The sequence below is a fragment of the Erithacus rubecula genome, assembly GCF_903797595.1.
Source record: "Erithacus rubecula genome assembly, chromosome: 2".
Lineage (NCBI taxonomy): Eukaryota > Metazoa > Chordata > Aves > Passeriformes > Muscicapidae > Erithacus > Erithacus rubecula.
In genome coordinates, this window is record NC_136685.1 from 41,461,573 (window position 1) to 41,479,099 (window position 17,527).

Here is a 17,527-nt window from a genome sequence, read left to right on the forward strand (position 1 = left end):
GTAGTGGTTTTGTTGGCAGTGTACAATTTGAGTAAATAAGGTCGTTAGATTGTGCTTAGTCTCTGTGGCTGGTGATTTGTGCAAGGGTATAATGTTTCTTCGTATCTTCCTCCTTGGTTAGAAAAGTCTCCTGTGGTTTTTATTTATTTTCAAATGTCACACTTTTTAACAAGGTTTATCATTTGTCCCCAGACTGATCAGGAGCAGATATGCCTTTCCTTGGAAATTGTTTAAAATTAAGCTGGGAAAAGGATAAATAAATGTCGGGTTTCATTCAGATAACATTTGAGTACAGTTTTAAACGGTTTACTTGTAAACCTCGAATTACTCTTTAAAAGCTCATCTGAGATTAGTTAGTGAAATTAAGACATAATTATAGTGTTATTTTGCAGTAATTCAGACCTGAGAGTGTCCCTGTGGTGATACTCTGAAGCGTGTATGTGGTTTGGTCGTTGATTTTTAATTATTCCTTTCTAGGGAGAAAAAAAAAGTAACGATTAAGTATTCAGACCAAAAGCAGTGTCTCTGTAAGGCTGTTGGGGAGACTAAGGCTGTATGGTCCATGGTTTTAATTTTAAGCACAGGAGTGTTGATAGTTTTGCGTTTTGAATGTGGAAACTGATATGAATGCCTTCATGTAAAAGTGTTACAGATGCAAAATAGGTACAAAATCATTAGAGAACCTTTTTCGAGATCTGTGGTTTTGTGAAAGAGACCTTCTCTGGTCCTTCTGTAAGTTTCCAGTCGCAACAGTGCTATTTTGAATTTCACCCATCTCTTCTGTGATCAGAGCAGAGAAGAGAGGTATCAGGTAAAGAGACCATTTTGGGGTTGGCTAGGGCCATGTTAGGGAGGCAAAAGGCATCTTTTTACGTGGCTGTCCGTTTTCTATGACGTTTGCAATGACGGTGAAGGGGGTGTTCCATGACTGCATAGTGACTGCCTTTTAAAGTTGCTCTTGGTGGCCCGGCTTTATTCTGCAGTAATTTAATCAGGCTTTTTAAAAGCATGTACCTTTGATTAGATTAGTAAAAAGGTGGCTGAAACTTCTGAAGAAATTGTTTCTGTGGCCTGTTACCTTGCAGAGTGGGGTGGATTTCTGGTCTTGCTGCCTTACATGAGCCCTTGCACCTCAGGGCCTGCACTTCAGTGGAGCTGCTTGCACTTGGAATTATGTACAGGGCATAGAATCCAGTAGTGAACTCACTAAATTCCTACACTTCCTGCTTTGTACTGGCATATAAGCTACCCCCTCTTTGCTGCTGCTTTTTCTCTTTAGAATTGAATGAATGAAACACTTATCAAAGAAGGAGCAGTCTTCCTCCTTTTCCCTTTTCTTCCCTTCTTTATATCTTCAGTCACAAAGTTGCTCTTTACAGTTTTATAAATTTACTTTAAAGATAAAACCCCCTCTTTCTTAATGTAATTTTGTGTTAATGTATGTAATTTTTTTGCTTCCTGAATAGTAGAAGACAAATATTTGAAATGTAGCGGTGCTGTTAATAAAAAACACATTTGGAAACAAAGATATTCTTAGAGCTGTGGAAATAGAGAAGTATTGAACTGTGTGATAACCTGATACATTTAAGTAATACTAGACAAGGTTTTTGGTTTCATAATGGAAAGTAGTCATAGAAAATAATAAAGTAGTAGTAAATTTGGAAGTCTCTATTGAATTGTGTCTCCTAAAGGAGGGGAAGAGAAGGAAATGTTAGGCAAGTTTGTTTATTACAGTTTAATAATCTACAATTTATCCATACCCTTGGGTTTCTAAGACAATCACAGTGTAAAATGCAGTGAAAAATGCCATGTTTCATTGCATGTTAGCTCTGTGCCTCAGTCATTCTGAGTTTATTTAGAGGTATGTCTTACTAAGTGAAGTTATTATTAGTATTATGCAGTGAATTTGCTCTTGCAGCAAAGAATGTACATTTCTCATAGTTTTCATTCTGATGAAATCTAAGGTGTATATATATAAACTCCATGGTGACATGAATCTTCTTTTGATCAGTTTTCTGTGTAATGTAACAGGGAGAGCTAATATCTATTGTGTTTCAGAGTACAGTTTAGATAATTCATATTGCCACTTAGAATGCTTTGTTACCTAATTGGCTGATCAGTTCTAGCAGTAGCAGCCAGAGCATAAAAATGTCTTTAAATCTGTAATGTTATTTAGCACTGCTGCTTGTGCAGCTGAGAAGTGATTGGACCCTATTCCTGTTAGTTTCATTAATTTGAAAAAAATTGTCATAGGAAGCTTCCTTTTCAAGGAAAGATGTTAGTTTCTTAATCTGTTGAAACAAAATGCTACTGTTCAAAACTGCTTAGAAAATACTTCATCATTTAAGTGTGTGCAGGTATTGTTGCATGCATTTATTCACTCATTCTGCAGTATTTCTAGACACCAGTATAATTTTTTAGAATTAGGTAGTCTGAGCAGGAGAGAGAAGCTTCTAGTTTACTTAGTCAAAGTCCTGTCAAAGCTAGCTTGATCACTGCAATGGCATTTTTACTTTCATATCTTACCCTTTCTTGATGAGGTTATGCCCAGTTTATGAGATTGTGCTATGAGCAAAAACTTACTGTATGTCAAGTCAAAATTCCTGTAATAGTTTAAGTTCATTATACCTAAACTTTTGAGCTTGCAATAAATAATTTTGCTTTCTTCTTGGAGTTCCCCCTTAGCTATGTGTGGATTATAGTCACATTTTTCTGAAGTCAGTGCTTTGCTGATTGTATACATTGATACATTTTTAGAGGACCATGCTTTTGTTTGGACTTTTCTTCCGCTTCACCCAATGAAAGTCCTGTTCACGCAACAGCTGCAGTATTGAGTTTTTAACCCTGCCTTTTAAGTCCCTCCTTTGGTGTTAATCATTTTGATTGATCTCCTCTGAACTACCTTCAGACTGTTGTTACCCTTCTGGTAATGAAGTACCTAGAGCTGGATGCATTATTTAAGGTAGAAACACGTCAGCCATTATATATGTGCATCTGTGTGTCTACAGTGTAATTTGGTACACTTACACACGTCCACAGTCTCTCCCTTTGTAGCTCTATTCTGATACAACTTGTATCTTTAAGACTTGTGTTTGAGTCATTCAGGGTCATATAAAAATTATGAGTCCTAAAAGCTATTTGATTTTTTTGAACAGAAGCCATGCTCAGTGCAGCAATGTGCCAAGTCAAGTCTGTTTCTTCTGAAAAAGAAAATGGAAGAGTATGAATGATAGTCCTTTGTAACATTTTTAAATCCAAGGAATGTGCACCTCACTGAATTTAGCTCAATATTGTCATATGTTCTCTTAATAAGTTACCATGGAATGAATAATACTGCTTGTTTCGCTATTGTGATGTGAATTCTAGACCTAGTTATTTGTGAGTGGCTCTTATTAAATTTTATAAGAAATCTATTTGTCAAAGGGTAAAGCACACTGGAGAGGTGAAGTGAGGGAAACCTTTTGTGGTGCACATGAATAAAGGTCTTCAGTGCAAAGAGCTCAGAAGAGCTGAAGTTCTCATAGAATCAGAAAAGAATGATGCTTGTTAAATTTTTTTTGCACATTCAAAATTAGACACAAATATGTACTACTTTTGGCAGTAAGGAATAAATGCTGTATGTTCTTTTTCATGCACACTTTGTACAGCCTAAGTTAGAAACAAGTGACTTTTCCTTTGCTTAGGGTGAAGTGCAGATGCTAAAGATGATAATGAACTGTAGGGTACTGAATGTTAACAGATGCAATTAAATGTGTGTTTGTGAGCATGGAGGGTTAAAAATTTGTCTGTTTCTAAACAATGTGTTTTTTTCAGGATAGGGTGGATTGTTTCTTTTAGAGGGAGTTTGCTGGGACCTGGCTACCTGGCTCTGTAGTCCAAAATTCTTGCCACAATAAGGGATTGATACAAGATTTCTGAACTGGGACCTTAAGCACAATCATTCTTTGGGATCCTCTTTTATGAGATGGGGAGAGGAAGGAAGGGAGGAGCAGCATGTAGGAGCTGGTGTATTTTGTCTTCTCATTAAAAGGAACATAGTTGGCTTGAAATTTTTCACTTTCATCTGAACTTTCTTAGTGTTACTGTTACAAAATTTGATAAAAATGGAAAACACCCTGTTTTCTTGCATTGAGTGCTTCTGCACTGCACTATCATTTGTGTATTATAAAGATAGCTCTTACTGTTCCAAGTACCTATAACAAAAGAAGGAGGAAACGTTATTGAGACTATTTTGACTGTAAATAGAAGAATAAATGGAAAATGAGATATATAAGCAGCATCTGAACAGTCTTTTCCATTAATGTGACCAACTATACTTTTCAATGATGAATCAGATACCTGTTCTTTGAAATCCTAGTTTTTAGGCACAGCTGAACTACCTTTTCTATGACAGGGTAGGGGATGGCATACATTCAATGCTGAATTTCTTATATTGTGAGCACACACGCTGTGCTTTTTCAAGGATCCATTCATTCTTTCATCTAGCACAACTTTTTCATTTTTGTTTTATTGGGAGCCTTTAGAAACTACTTAATTGCTCAGGATAACTGAAGTCCTGGGCAAGCAAGTGTGATCAGTATTTCATTGCTCCTTATGTTTGATATGATGTAGGAATGCCTGTTGGGAGTGCAGAGGTCCCTATGCAGAGAACACTGTTACAGATTTGTCGCCTTTGACTTCTGCTGGGGACCGGGCAAGCCCAGTCCTAATCAAAACAAAAGTGGCTAGCAGGATTTAGGGAGGGAGGCTGAGGAAGGAAGCGAGTGGGGAGTGGGGAATGAACGTGTGTGTGCAGTGAGCATGTGTGTGGAAGATCTGGCAGGGATCAGGCACGGGTGTCAAACTCCTCTGCAGCCTCAGCCCTGTGGCATCCCTAACGGGATGGAGCTGCTGGAGACCCAGAGCCAAGCTCTGGCACTCACCAGCTGTGCTGCAGAGTGCAGAGAAATAATGGGGACCACAGATTAGGGTGTGGAGTGCTGCAGCTTTCAGGTTTTTGTTTTTTTTAATTTCTAAGTTACTTTTGGCTACTAATTAGTGTCTAAATTAGCATAGTGTATGGATACAGACGCACAGATGGCAAAATACTTCACTGACAGCTTGATGGTTTAAGATGGTTGTCTGAAGAAACTTGTAATTGGTTATTTGAGTTATAGAGCTGCCATCTTCTTAGCTTTCCATATTTCATCTACTTATATCTAACCCAAACACTGTAGTAAATTATCATTAGTAAACCTATATATTGTTTAAGTCAATGGCAACACCATTAAGTGGTGGTGAATCAGATCAGACTGCATTGAAGAGTTTTAAACCTTGCATGTTGACAAGTGGCCCAATTGCAGAGGGCTGCAGTGGGATAACTTTGTCTTAAGAGGTATTTCCCTCTTTGGCAGAGCAGTAAGTGCACCCTTTCCAGAGCATGCTATCCTCCTTTTCTCCAAGACTGAGGAAGTTGTGCACAGGGCTTGGGATACTGGAAGGAAGAGGATATTTTGTCTGGGGCACAAACATAAGATATCAAAGCAGATATATGAACCAAAGCTAAAAGGAAATCAATTGTCACATTGGGAAAAATGTTGTTATTGTTGCTTGTTCTGGTTTGCAACTACATTACTGAGGTAGTAGGTACATTTAGAACCATCTAGAGTTTTGTTTCACAAAGTATACTCCCATGTAAATATTGTTTAATTCATCTTCTTTAAGTAACTCATTGCAGTAAAGGAAGTCTGCTATATTTCCCCACTTATTAGCAACAGAAGCAAAATTAGGCCCACCAGTTTCTACAAAGGTGTATAAAAGTGACTGTAAAAGAGTAATTTAAGAATGATCCTAGGAACTAGAAACTAGAGGGTAAAGACCATTTATGATGCTTTTTAAAATCAACACAAATAAATAAGGAGATACTGTTTAAATTTTTAATTCCCTGTATGTAGGAGTACATTTTTTGCCCTTTTAAAAATCAGCTGACAGTAACCAGGACTGTTAGAGAGGTATTATGTGATGCTTGGCTCTTTATTCAGGACAGATTTGGAGTGGCTTTTGCCTAATGGGTAGCACTTGTAAAAGCAGTGAATCCTTAAATTGCTTTTACATCAGCAGAGTATCACTAAACACCTCTGCATGGAAGGTGGGGAAGTGCTTCTGACTGCTTAAGCCTATTCAGTTGAAGAAATTGGTGTCCATGCTTTTCCTCAGATTAGTTAGGCTGGTTTTGATGTAAAATGGAGGGGGGTGTTAACTGCTTGGGAGATGGCTAAAGGGAATTCCAGATCCTCACTCCAGAGATGGCTTGGCTGCTTGAGGAGCAGCTGTGGACCTTGCTGCAAGCTTCACAGTCTGCTGTATTATGGAAAACTGGCACTGAATTTGATTTTTTTCCAAACATGCAAAGCTGTAACATGCAGCAGTTCAGCAGCTGCTGTGCAAGCAGCCAAATAAGGCTTTGCAGTAGCAGTATGGGGTGAATAGGTGGAGCCTTAAACTCCTACAGCCACCCTTCTCAGTGGGAATCCCGTGGAGATGACTTGACTTTTACATTTGGCAGCAGTGCTGCTGCCTCAGTAAGTTGCAAGAGTTTTTGTATGACTCTTGGTGTTGGACTATGGTAAATGCTTGTGGGGCTGCACTGCAAACTCAGCTGGGGAAGTGTTCGATTTTTGTGCAATTTTTCATAGAGAATCCCCATGATCCCGACAAATAAGAGTGGGCAGTGTTGGCACCATGGAAGGGTGGCCAAGGGTGCAAGCGAGCAGCAGCCATGGTGAGGTGAAAGGTGTTGGAGAAAGAGGTGAAAGCTGTTGACACAGAAATGTGATGAATGAAACTGCAGTCTCCTGGTGCAAAATAGCAGAGTTCTCATGTTGCCACCTTCAGCTGGGGATGGAGAAACAATGAAAGTGGTAATGTCTTTTCAAGGAAAAGGGCATGAGTACAAGCATCTGAGCTCTCTCTGGAAGTGAAATATTTCAGGAATCTTTGTGTCACACTTCAGTCTTCCAGTTTCTCTTTTTCTTGTTTAGCAACTACAGTTCAGTGGTGGCACTGAAATATATTGGTTGCAGTTTTTAAAAAGCACTATTTATAAGGCAGACAAAAAGTATAATCAGGGAAATTTTGATTAATATAAATAATATGTGGGCTTTTTCTTCTACAGAATGGAAATAAGCATATTTACAGGACATGTTCATAATAATTTGGATAGATCTTTTTAGCAGATAGGTGAGGTCTTAGTGAAATTAGTTGATAATCTGGAAAGTATAGCTCCTTAATTATTCCATATGTATGGAATTTCAACTTTGAAAATTAAATGTGTCAAAGTATTTGAGATTATTTGTCTGAGAGTTTGTAGAATATTCTTATTCTATTATCATTGCAGGAGCCAAGAAGATCACACAATTTCTATTCCAAAATTCTTATCTGCACTAGAATTGCATTTTTTGGAAGGAGAAAGACTGAAAAGTTTGGATTAATTTTTTAACATCGTAAGTTAGTATTTTCACTGGTTAAAATTGTTTAGCACTTAAAATCTGGGTAAAGACATATGTAATCAATATTTGGAGTGTATGAATTTATCTACAAAATCCAAGTAGTATTTCATTACTATAGCAGATCTTGTGCACTGTCAGAAAATGCTGATGTTGTTATTACATTCACAAATGTGTAATTCTCATCACTTTAGCTGATAGTGGATTTCCCATCAAAGATAATCTGTTCCCAGAGAGACCCTCTTTTAATTAGTCATGTTAATTTATCAGTAGGCACTGTTGAGAGAATTTATTTTTCTTGGTTGTTTTTATTATAGTGCCACGTGAGGCCACTTTAACATTTGTGTTACAACTCTCTGTTTATGGTCATATAAATGCACAGACCAAAATAAACCCTGGTCTGAAACTGAGAGTAAAACTGATAGCCATTGTGTACTTTAAGGAGACCAGAATAAGCATCACTTTATATATTTTTTGAAGTACAGGTATCTTTAAAATCCCTTAATTGTGCACATGTGCTATAATTTAAAAATATTTTATTTTGTTTTACAACTGTGTTTTGCAAGGTAGTAATCAAAATCTTGGTGAGTTTTATGAGCCATTTGTAATAATACAATCTTAGGGGAAATAAGGGGGTTTAAAAAGCCTCTGCTGACCATGTGTAGTAATTTCTGAATATTCTGACTCGTTGTACTGGAAATACTAGAAATATATAAAAGTAGTAGTAGTATTGAACATACCTAATAGACCCAAGCTGGCTTCTGTAGATACTGGATTTGATCCCTAACTACATCTGTATTTGAAATATATATCAGTTTAATTACCTGGTCTAAGACACACAGATTATAAGTCCTGAGAATCAGCCATTTTTGACACTGAAATGGAACAAGATCCAAGAATTATTCACAAACTTGTTTGTTGCCCTCTACCTCAGGTATTAAACACAATAGTACATCAAGTGAATGTAAATTCAAGGATTGTTTCAACAGTGAACAAAACCTGTCCCTTAATGCAATGCAATTATGGCACCCCTTCCCTTCTTGTTGACTACAGACCTGGTGGTCCAAATTCTGCTCCGTATTCCCACGTGAAGTGGTCCTACTGACCTGTGAAACTCAGAAGTGGATGTTAAGACTCTTACATGAGTGTTTTTACTGAAACTATGTGGTTCACAGGCTTTTGTTTTCATAAGGCTGTAAGTGTGCATTTTGTGCTCAAAACCGATCTGAGCTGTTCCCTGTACAGCGCCTAGAATGTGGGGTAGTAAACAAGGGGTTGGGTCACTGTTGCTTAATTTGAAGTTGACTGAAAGTGATACAACTTGTCAAGTTCATGCATACATATTATATTATGTATGTAATTTGTATATACTTTTCACAGTATGTTACTTTTTTCCTTCCGTGAATGTAGAATATTTAATACCTTTCCTAAATTCACCTGGCCACTCATCTACCAGTCTGTTCTGATGCTGAAGTATCAGGCTGATAATGTGGTTTTTTTCCATCTTCCTGTTGAAAAATTGCTCACAGTAGGAGAAAGTGGGAGAAGTATGGGAAAGAACTCTCACTGTGGGCACAGGCAGGTTCTGTTGGAAGTGAATGTAGCTCACCCTTGCACTGGAAGAGCCTTTGGGGTGTTGAACAGTTGCTGAGCCCTGTGCAGGGCCTTTCATTTCTGGCAGGGCTGATGGGATGCAGTAGGTATTGGTAATTTTTTTTAAAACCTTGTAACGTGCAGTATTGCATATCTGTGTTGTTTGGAGTCCTACTGGCTGGATCCTTCAGGATCTGTCTTCTTCCCAGGCCCTGGTGTTAGGGATGTAGATACTGCTGAGACAAGGGAGAGCACTGACTGGTGGGGAGCAGAAGTAGCTGAACCTTCTGCTCAGGCAGGAGCAGGTAGACGATTCACCGATTTGGAGGCATAGTACAGTCCTCAAATATTTGTAAATGCAGTTAGTCAAAAAGTTTTAATTTCACCACAGTGCTCAGTGGTCTCCACTGCAGTGAATACATTCTCGTTTGGCTCTGCCGAATCTGCTTTGTTTGCCTGCTTTGTTGTTTTGTTTTGGAGGTTTGTGAGCCTCTGTGTGTGTTAATTAAAGAAATCACTTTACATCTGTCATAGCTGTTTTACATAAATCACATTTGTTCAATGTTTCCATGTAGCATGTTTCACAGAAATGGTTTATTGGATGGGAAATGTAGGGTGGAAGTGAACCCTGTAAGGAGTGTGTGGTTTCTGGTGTGGGGGTCTGCGTGGCTCTAGCATGCAGCCTGATCTTAGGGCATCCTGTTTGTTGTGTGTGATTCTGGTTTAGAAACTACTGCAACCTGGAAAAAAAAAAAAAAGAAAGGATAAAATAATTTTTACAAGTGTGTTTAACTGGCTTCAGGAATAAGTGATAATTGTTAAAGACAGATGTTATTTGAGGGTGATTGATCTGGATGTGAAGCAGATGCATTAATCAACTAAGAAACTCTTCATTTCTGATGCTGTAGAGAACATGTCACCATTGACTTTATAGCACTAGTCACAAAGAGAGGACTGTGGAATTGAACTGTAGTTGATAAGAGAGCAAAAGATTTTAAAGGTGCATTATTAAGATGAAAACAATATTCAATATTTTTAGGCAGAAATATAATACATCTGAAGATAAAATGTTTGCTTAGACTTGCAGGAATAGGATTTTGGTAGTGTTAGTTCCTGCTTTTGCAAACACTTAATGGAGCAGTAATTACCACATCTTTCTCTACGGAGTGCTTAATTATCCTGGACTATAGTCTATTATCTACACTAAGAAAGTAGGCTATCAGATTCTCCTCTTAGCAATGCCTTCTCTTCCATAAAAATTAAAAAGTTAACAATATTCCAAAATACGATCTATTATATTTGAAAATGTTTAAAATTAAATAAATTCAAGACACTGATTGGAAAGGTTCCTTTAAATTTGATCTGTGCCTACATTGTCTTCAGTAGAAATTATTAAAGAGTTTTATAAAAAATAAAAATTCATATTCGATTTTATTTGTATTTACATTTAATAACTATATTTTTCAAGAACAAAGATGCTTTTAAAATTAATCTGCAGTCTGCTTTGAGCAACATCTCTGTATGTTTAATAATATAATTGGTAGATCTAGATTCCCTGAAGAATTTTCACGTTAGTGTTCATTAATTTATTTTAATTGAGCAATTACAATTTTTTTTCAAATGGCAGATTAATTTATTTGTGTAGTACAGTTTCTTTTTTACTGACAATAACCATCAGTAGTTTATTGGGAAATGATAGCCTATTCCGTGCTTGTGTGGGTTTATCGTTAATCTTCACACAGTACTTCTTTGGATGATCATTCTTTAATTGGTGACAGCTGTAAATGGACTAAGATCAGACTGCTGAAGTGGCTACAGCTGGAGCATTTGGTGAAAGATGAATTATTTTGAGTGTTCATTACTAGATAGTATAATCAATGTTAAAGATTTGCTGTGATCCACATATTAATATTTTTAAAAAAATATATTAATCAGTATATTAAAAATATATAAAATGCTATTATGTTTTCATAGTTATAATTTGATTTCCTTTTGTCTTTATGTCTGGTTGTTATCTGAATTACAAGGGATCTAGGGCACTGCTGACCACAATAGGTGTCATGAAATGCACCTACAGTATATTATATTTTCTTGAATGAGCTAATGGCATAAAATGGTTGATTTTTGTTGCAGTATTTCTGGTTTTAGGATGATAAATATAATCTATTTGTTAAATACTTAAAAACAGGTAAACCTTACTTTCTGCTTTCTCCCTCTATCTGATGTGCATTTTGAAAGTGCAGGATGTTTTATGTATATTTCAAGGATCACATGTTACTAAGAGATGAAATGTTGAGCCAGGTGAAGTCAGTGAAATAGTTGTCAAGAAGTTTCATTGCATATGCACAGTTTTTCTCAATGACTTTTTTTCTGATAGTTTAATTTGGGATCTTAGATGCTTAAACCAAAAAAAGCTTGATTAAATAAATCAAAGGGGTTTTTTGTGTGTATAGACTATCATTTAGTGGACTTGTTTTTTGCTATCTTTGTGACAGCTTTGCAGTCTTTAAAGTGCCCCCAAAACTAATTATATAACAGTATTGTTTGTATGAACTTATCATGCACGAATGTTCAGCTGAATTTCCTGCAGCACATTCAGCAGGATTCATTAATTTAAATGTAGCTGTGCCACTTTGTGGACAAGTTTGAAATTCCTGGCATTTCAGATCTGAAAGAGGAGTTGGCAGATAATTATTTATTGATAGTATGTAAGAAAAGAAAAATGTGTACTGATGAGCGATTTTCTCCACTTAAGGGAACATGTGGAAAATTCAGTACAGGTTTTTTGTTTGGTTGGTTGGGTTTTGTTTTGTTTTGTTTTGTTTTTTGTTACTGGTTAATTCCAGAGATTTAACAAAGTTAATCTCAATTTGTATGTTTTATGAGCACATTGTTCTGGGCACAGTAACATCTCACTGCCAAAATTTTAAGGATGATGGACAAAAAAGAAAATTGCTTCCTTTTATTAAATCTTTGTGGAAGTAAATTATCAAACAATGAGGGACATGCTTAATACAGAAGAAAGACATTAATCCTTTCTTCCTTTAATAATTGGTTTGTTGAAAAATACTGATTAGATGATTGTAACATCTTTACAAAGTTTTACACATTTACTAAATAAAATACTTTTGTGCCAAAAGCAGCTGATAGGATTTTGAAATGTCAAGTTTCCATTAAATTGACAAATTTTATGAAACGCTTTCTGGTAGCAATGTTGCTATTAAAATATTACTATTAAAAAGCTGCGTTCAAGCATTAAGGAATCAAATCAGAAAAATTAATTTAGAAATTATGCAAAAAAACCCGCAATGAAATACTCATTATGGATGGATGCTATTCTAGGAAATACAAGATCCCCGCGATATCTGCGTACAAGCCTTGTTTTCATCTTGTACGGCGTTCCTGCGTATTTCAGGAAGCATTTTTAACAATGTAGGTCAGTTTGGGCTCTGCTGCGCGGAGGGATGGCGGGGAGTGATGCAGGCTTGAACCGCGGGTTCTGTATTTGCCAGTTCCCTTCTGCATCAGCGCAGCGGCATCTGGAAGGGGCCGAAGGAAAACATTCCGGGCCTTAATGTGTGTGCTCGCTGGCCAGATCTGCCGCGCTGGCGCGGGCGGCGGAGGAGCGCGGTGTGGCGGGGATGGAGCTGCTCCGGGTGCTGCGCTCATCGCGCCGTCAGCCGGCACCGCTGCCGGCAGGGCAGGCTGCGTGCTGCGGAGGCTGTCCGGGCATGGCATGGGACGGGGCACTGCGGGAGGGGCCGCAGTTTGTGCGGGCAGGGTGCTGGGCCCGGCGGCGCCGAGGAGGGGCCGGGCCTCCCTTGCGGCGCCCGCGCTCCCTGCCCGGCCCGGCCCGGCGGCAGCGGCAGGAATTCGCCCCTTCCCGGCTCAGGTTGCAAGCCCCGACCGAACCGGGGAGGCGAGGGTCAGGGCTATTCATTGCCTATCGCTTCCTCGGGCCATTTATAACCTGGCCCTCCCCGGGCAGCTGACTGTGGTCCAAGGAAGTGATTGATACGAGAGATTCAAAGATTTTGTTACTCTCTGAATACGGTGTAAATGTTCCGTTTATTTATTTTTTTTTTTTAAAGTTAATTTGGCGCGCAATGCAGAGCTGGAAATGCTGATTAATATCTTCGAGGATCAAAATGATGCTAGATCAAAACTGTCTGAAGGGCAGCACTGCTGGAGCTGATGGGTTCAGTGCTGCGTGTGCCCCATCTCCCCAGCAGTAACACACAGCCCTGCCCTGCACTGGGCTGCTGGCGTGGGACAAGCAGGGACAATCACAGCTCCCCGTGCTGAAGGACCAGGATTACACAATCACAGAATAGTCTGAGTTGGAAGGGATGCACAGGGGTTGAGTCCAACTTTTAGCCTTGCGCAGGACATCCCTAAGAGACAAGCCATGTGCCCAAGAGCCTTGTTCAAACACTTCTGAACTCTGTCAGGCTTGGTGCTGTGACCACTTCCCTGGGGAGCCTGTTCCATTGCCCAGCCACCCTCTGGGTGAAGAACCTTTTTCTAAAATCTAACCTAAACCTCTCCTGGCACAACTTCAGGCCATTCCATCAGGTCCTGTCCCTGGCTGCCAGAGAGAAGAGATCAGTGCCACTGATCTCTGGATCAGGGATGGTATTACATCAGCCGTGGCCAGTCTGCCATCAGCCAGAGGGCAAACTGATACACGGGCAATGTGAATAAAATGTGAAGCAAACACATTTCCCTGGAGCTTTGCCATCATTTGTGGCAGCACTGTCCGTGCTGGGATGTGGAAGAAGCCGAGTTGGGGCTCCCTTAAAGGAGCCATTTGTTTTGCTTCATTGATGCTTGGAGAAAGAATTAAACTTGGGTAGTCACAGAGTACTCTGAGTCAGAAGGGACCCACAGGTATCATCGAGTCCAGCTCTTCAGTGATGGCCCAAACGGGGATCAAACCCACAACCTTTGCTCTTATCATCACCGTGCTCTGACCAGCTCAGCACGGATGATAAAAAATTGGGCAAATCACAATTTTCCATGACCTCTTGGGCTTCCCCTCCTACTGATCAAGCAAATCATACAACTAAATAACACACCACCTTGAAGCAGTCCTATTTACAGAAATATTTTAAAAGGAATAAATTTTTAGTAACTAATTTTTCTTCTTTAATTGTTAGAACTTTTCAGTGGTGTTCTGCTTCATATTTTACAATTTCTTTTAAACTTCTGGGTGCCATAATGTGACAAGACAAGACTTTTGAAAAATATTCAGCCGAATTATCTGCTTTTGTTTATTTGGAAGGACAGCAAAGTCCTTCATGCTAACAAGTCTTTCAACAAGATTAATGATTGCTGGATTCCAATCTTGCAAACACTTGTTCTTTAAAGTAAGACCTGTTTGTGTAAATAAAGGTTTCAAGATTAGGACCTTAAATTTGCAGCTTTTATAACTAAATGGTCTTCTGCTTTAGTCTGTCATTGGGTGAAGTTCCACATGGACTTGATGGGATATTTTTTCCTTGTGTTATGACTATAGCTTTACTGCTTAAAATGCTTTTTTGAAGAAAGACTTGATACTGTCTAGATTTTTTATTGGTAAAAAACTCAAAAAGTAGTGCATATACATACTATATATACTATAGACAAAATACATGTATTTCTTCACAACAACACTTTTCTAATGGAAATAAAGTCAAGCAACCTTTCCCAATGCAGGTCACAATATGTTGATTTTTTGGTCTCTGTGGGTGAGTTGCACAAAGCTTTTACAAGTTTTATGGCTGTAGTTTATAACAGCATAATTAAAACCAGTATTTTTTACATTCCTATATATTAAATGTACTCCAGGCTGTCAGCAGTATTTAATGATTCACCCCTCTGGGACAGTCTTTCCTATGGGATGAGCTTGGTATAGTGCCATTGACTGTGATACATTTGTGTCAGTTGCTCTTTCCTCCCCCATCAGCATCCCACTTGCTGGAATCTCATGGGTTTTTTTTCTGATAACATTTTTTACTTGGAAACTATTTTTTTAGGTGCATGTTGTGAAAGGAGTTTTTACTTAAGGTTGCTTTGGTTGTTTCAAAATAGTACAGGGATTAAATTGCTGCCTTCAAATAGGTGGCATGTGTGTTTTGTAAGTGTTTTTCAAGCAAAAGTATTTAGTATTTCCAATACAAAGTATGTTGGTTTTCTGTAGTTTTAATTAGCCCATGTGTGCCTTATAATTACATATTTTCAGCTAAACATGGGGTTGTTTTACAAAAGGTACAGTTTTTTAAATATACACATTGGATAATTGGAATATTTAAATGATGATTTGTATGGAGTTAGCTACTTATTTTAACCTTTCTATGTAAAATTCTTTGTCTGTTTTTAACATGTCTGTTAATGTTACATATTGCTTTTGCAATGCCAAATGGGAGAAATGCTTTTCACAAATCTCAAATCTTGGAGAGCCCAGTAATTGTCATTCTATACAACAGTGCATAATTACATTTGGTTGATAGATGTTAAACTTTTAATTGCTGTTGCTGTGAGCCCTTGAATTATTCTGCATGGTTATTTTTAAATTAAGCAAGCATCTCTATTAATCTTAAAGAAAAAACTGCTGAAGATATGATCTGTGCTAGGCTTTTGTGATTGTTTGGTTTGGTTAAATTACTTTTTTGTTGCTGTTTTTGTGCTGGCTTGTTTGGTTTGGGGTTTGTTTTTGTTTTTTCTTCTCCTGGATGAAATCCTTGCTTGTTACAACCCTGCAGTTTCATTACTGCCTTCTGCTAGGAGAGGCAATCCTTCTCACCCCTTCTCCACCCTGGCCTCATGTTCCCACCCAGACTCCCGTGTCAATCCCTCTGCTTTGTAGCTGCAGGAGTTACAATACTTTGCTCCTTAAGCTGAAAACTATTTTCCATCTTTGGGTTTAATCTATATCATGAAACTCATAGGATTCTGGCTTTGCTCCGTCAAAAATTGAGCTAACTTGAGGAAAGCAATAAAGGCATGCAGCCTGAGGAAATGCAGAATGCACGATTCCATTTGGTATCAGTGCAGTGGTGGAGTGTAATTTTTGAGGAACTGAGCCAAAATAAAATGAGAGGTCTTGTTTTCCAAACTTCTTGTTACTCTCATTGATTTAACATGCCAGGAGAAAAATGGCAGAGCGGGACTTTGCATCTCACAGAGCTGCCACCTCTGTTGATGTGTGCTCACCGTGACTGCACATTGTATCAGGGCTGGGCTTGGTCTGGCACTCATTCCTCAGAAAGAGATGCTAAGAGTCCAGTCCTGCCAATAGCAGAGTGTCTGTTTCTGTAACTTTTTTAAAAATAGAGCAAGTTTCGTGTTGGCATCATTTAATTTGTGAGTGCCCTTGTGGTGTATAACTAGAAAGTGTACTGTTGCTGTCTGCTCTACTGGGCACAGCTTTTCCTTAACAGTACAGGAGGATCATGTTAAGTTCCTTGAAAGTGTTTTCATTATTTGAACTTCCTTAGGAGACTCAATGTGATGTTTATTAACTGATCTCAGTGGCTACTTCCACTAAAGCTCAGCCATGAACAGCTTCTCTCCTGATATCCAAACTGCTTCAAACCAAACTGTAGCAGTAATTTTCATTTTTCTTGTAAGGACATTGGAAAAATATTTTCACTGAAACAAACCCCTGAATTCTCCTGAATGAACTTAATAATGTTTTTAAAGAAATACTTATTGTGCATGCACATTTGTCATTCACGGTATAAGTTCAATGCTGCAAAGCACTGTGCCACACAAAGTCACATGGATTTCATTGGATTTGGCTGCTGATGAGTGAAGTCTGTAACAGAGCTCTGTGCAGGACTCCCTTGCATGACAAATTGCAGGATGGGTCCTCAGTTTGTCTGAGAGCAAGTGGAACTGAGTTTTGTCTGTACAGGGACAGTGAAATTATGCTGGGTGCTGCATACACATAATGTGGACAAACTTAGTAGATCCATTAAAACATTGAGTTCTGCTTGTTGCTAATGTAATATGAAGTCAGAAGGATGTTGTATTTAACAAACAGCAAGAATGGTTATCTTGAGATTGTTTGTTGACACAAGTTGTGCTGTGACTGGCTGAGGTGCACTGTACTACAGACAGAGCATCCTTCTACTTGCTGGATGTTAATGTTCACCCCTGTCCCCAAGGAGGTTGGTGAGGAGCTAATACAGATGTACATAAATTGAAGGAGCCTTTATTTATATACATATATTCTCTGTTGTGTGTGTGTGGTTTATATCTATATATATATGTAATTTCTGTCAAAGTGAGTGGCATCAGGCAGCTGGGATGGGTAGCGTAGGAGCTGTTTTTAACTAAGTAAAATGTATGTTCTGTCATTTTAGGAACTATTTCTCTTCTACAGAGAGAGATTGCCACTGATGAATGGAGCCTGTCCAGTAGCAAATCTCTGTGTAATCACATTTGATCAGGATCCTCACAATGAG

The 17,527-nt window shown here is 38.4% G+C and overlaps 1 protein-coding gene across 2 annotated transcripts in view; it reads left to right on the plus strand.

The window, feature by feature from the left end:
• Positions 1-17,527, plus strand: part of LIN28B (lin-28 homolog B) — a 93,424-nt gene that overhangs the window by 17,162 nt on the left and 58,735 nt on the right. The gene's annotated exons all lie outside the window — the stretch shown is intronic.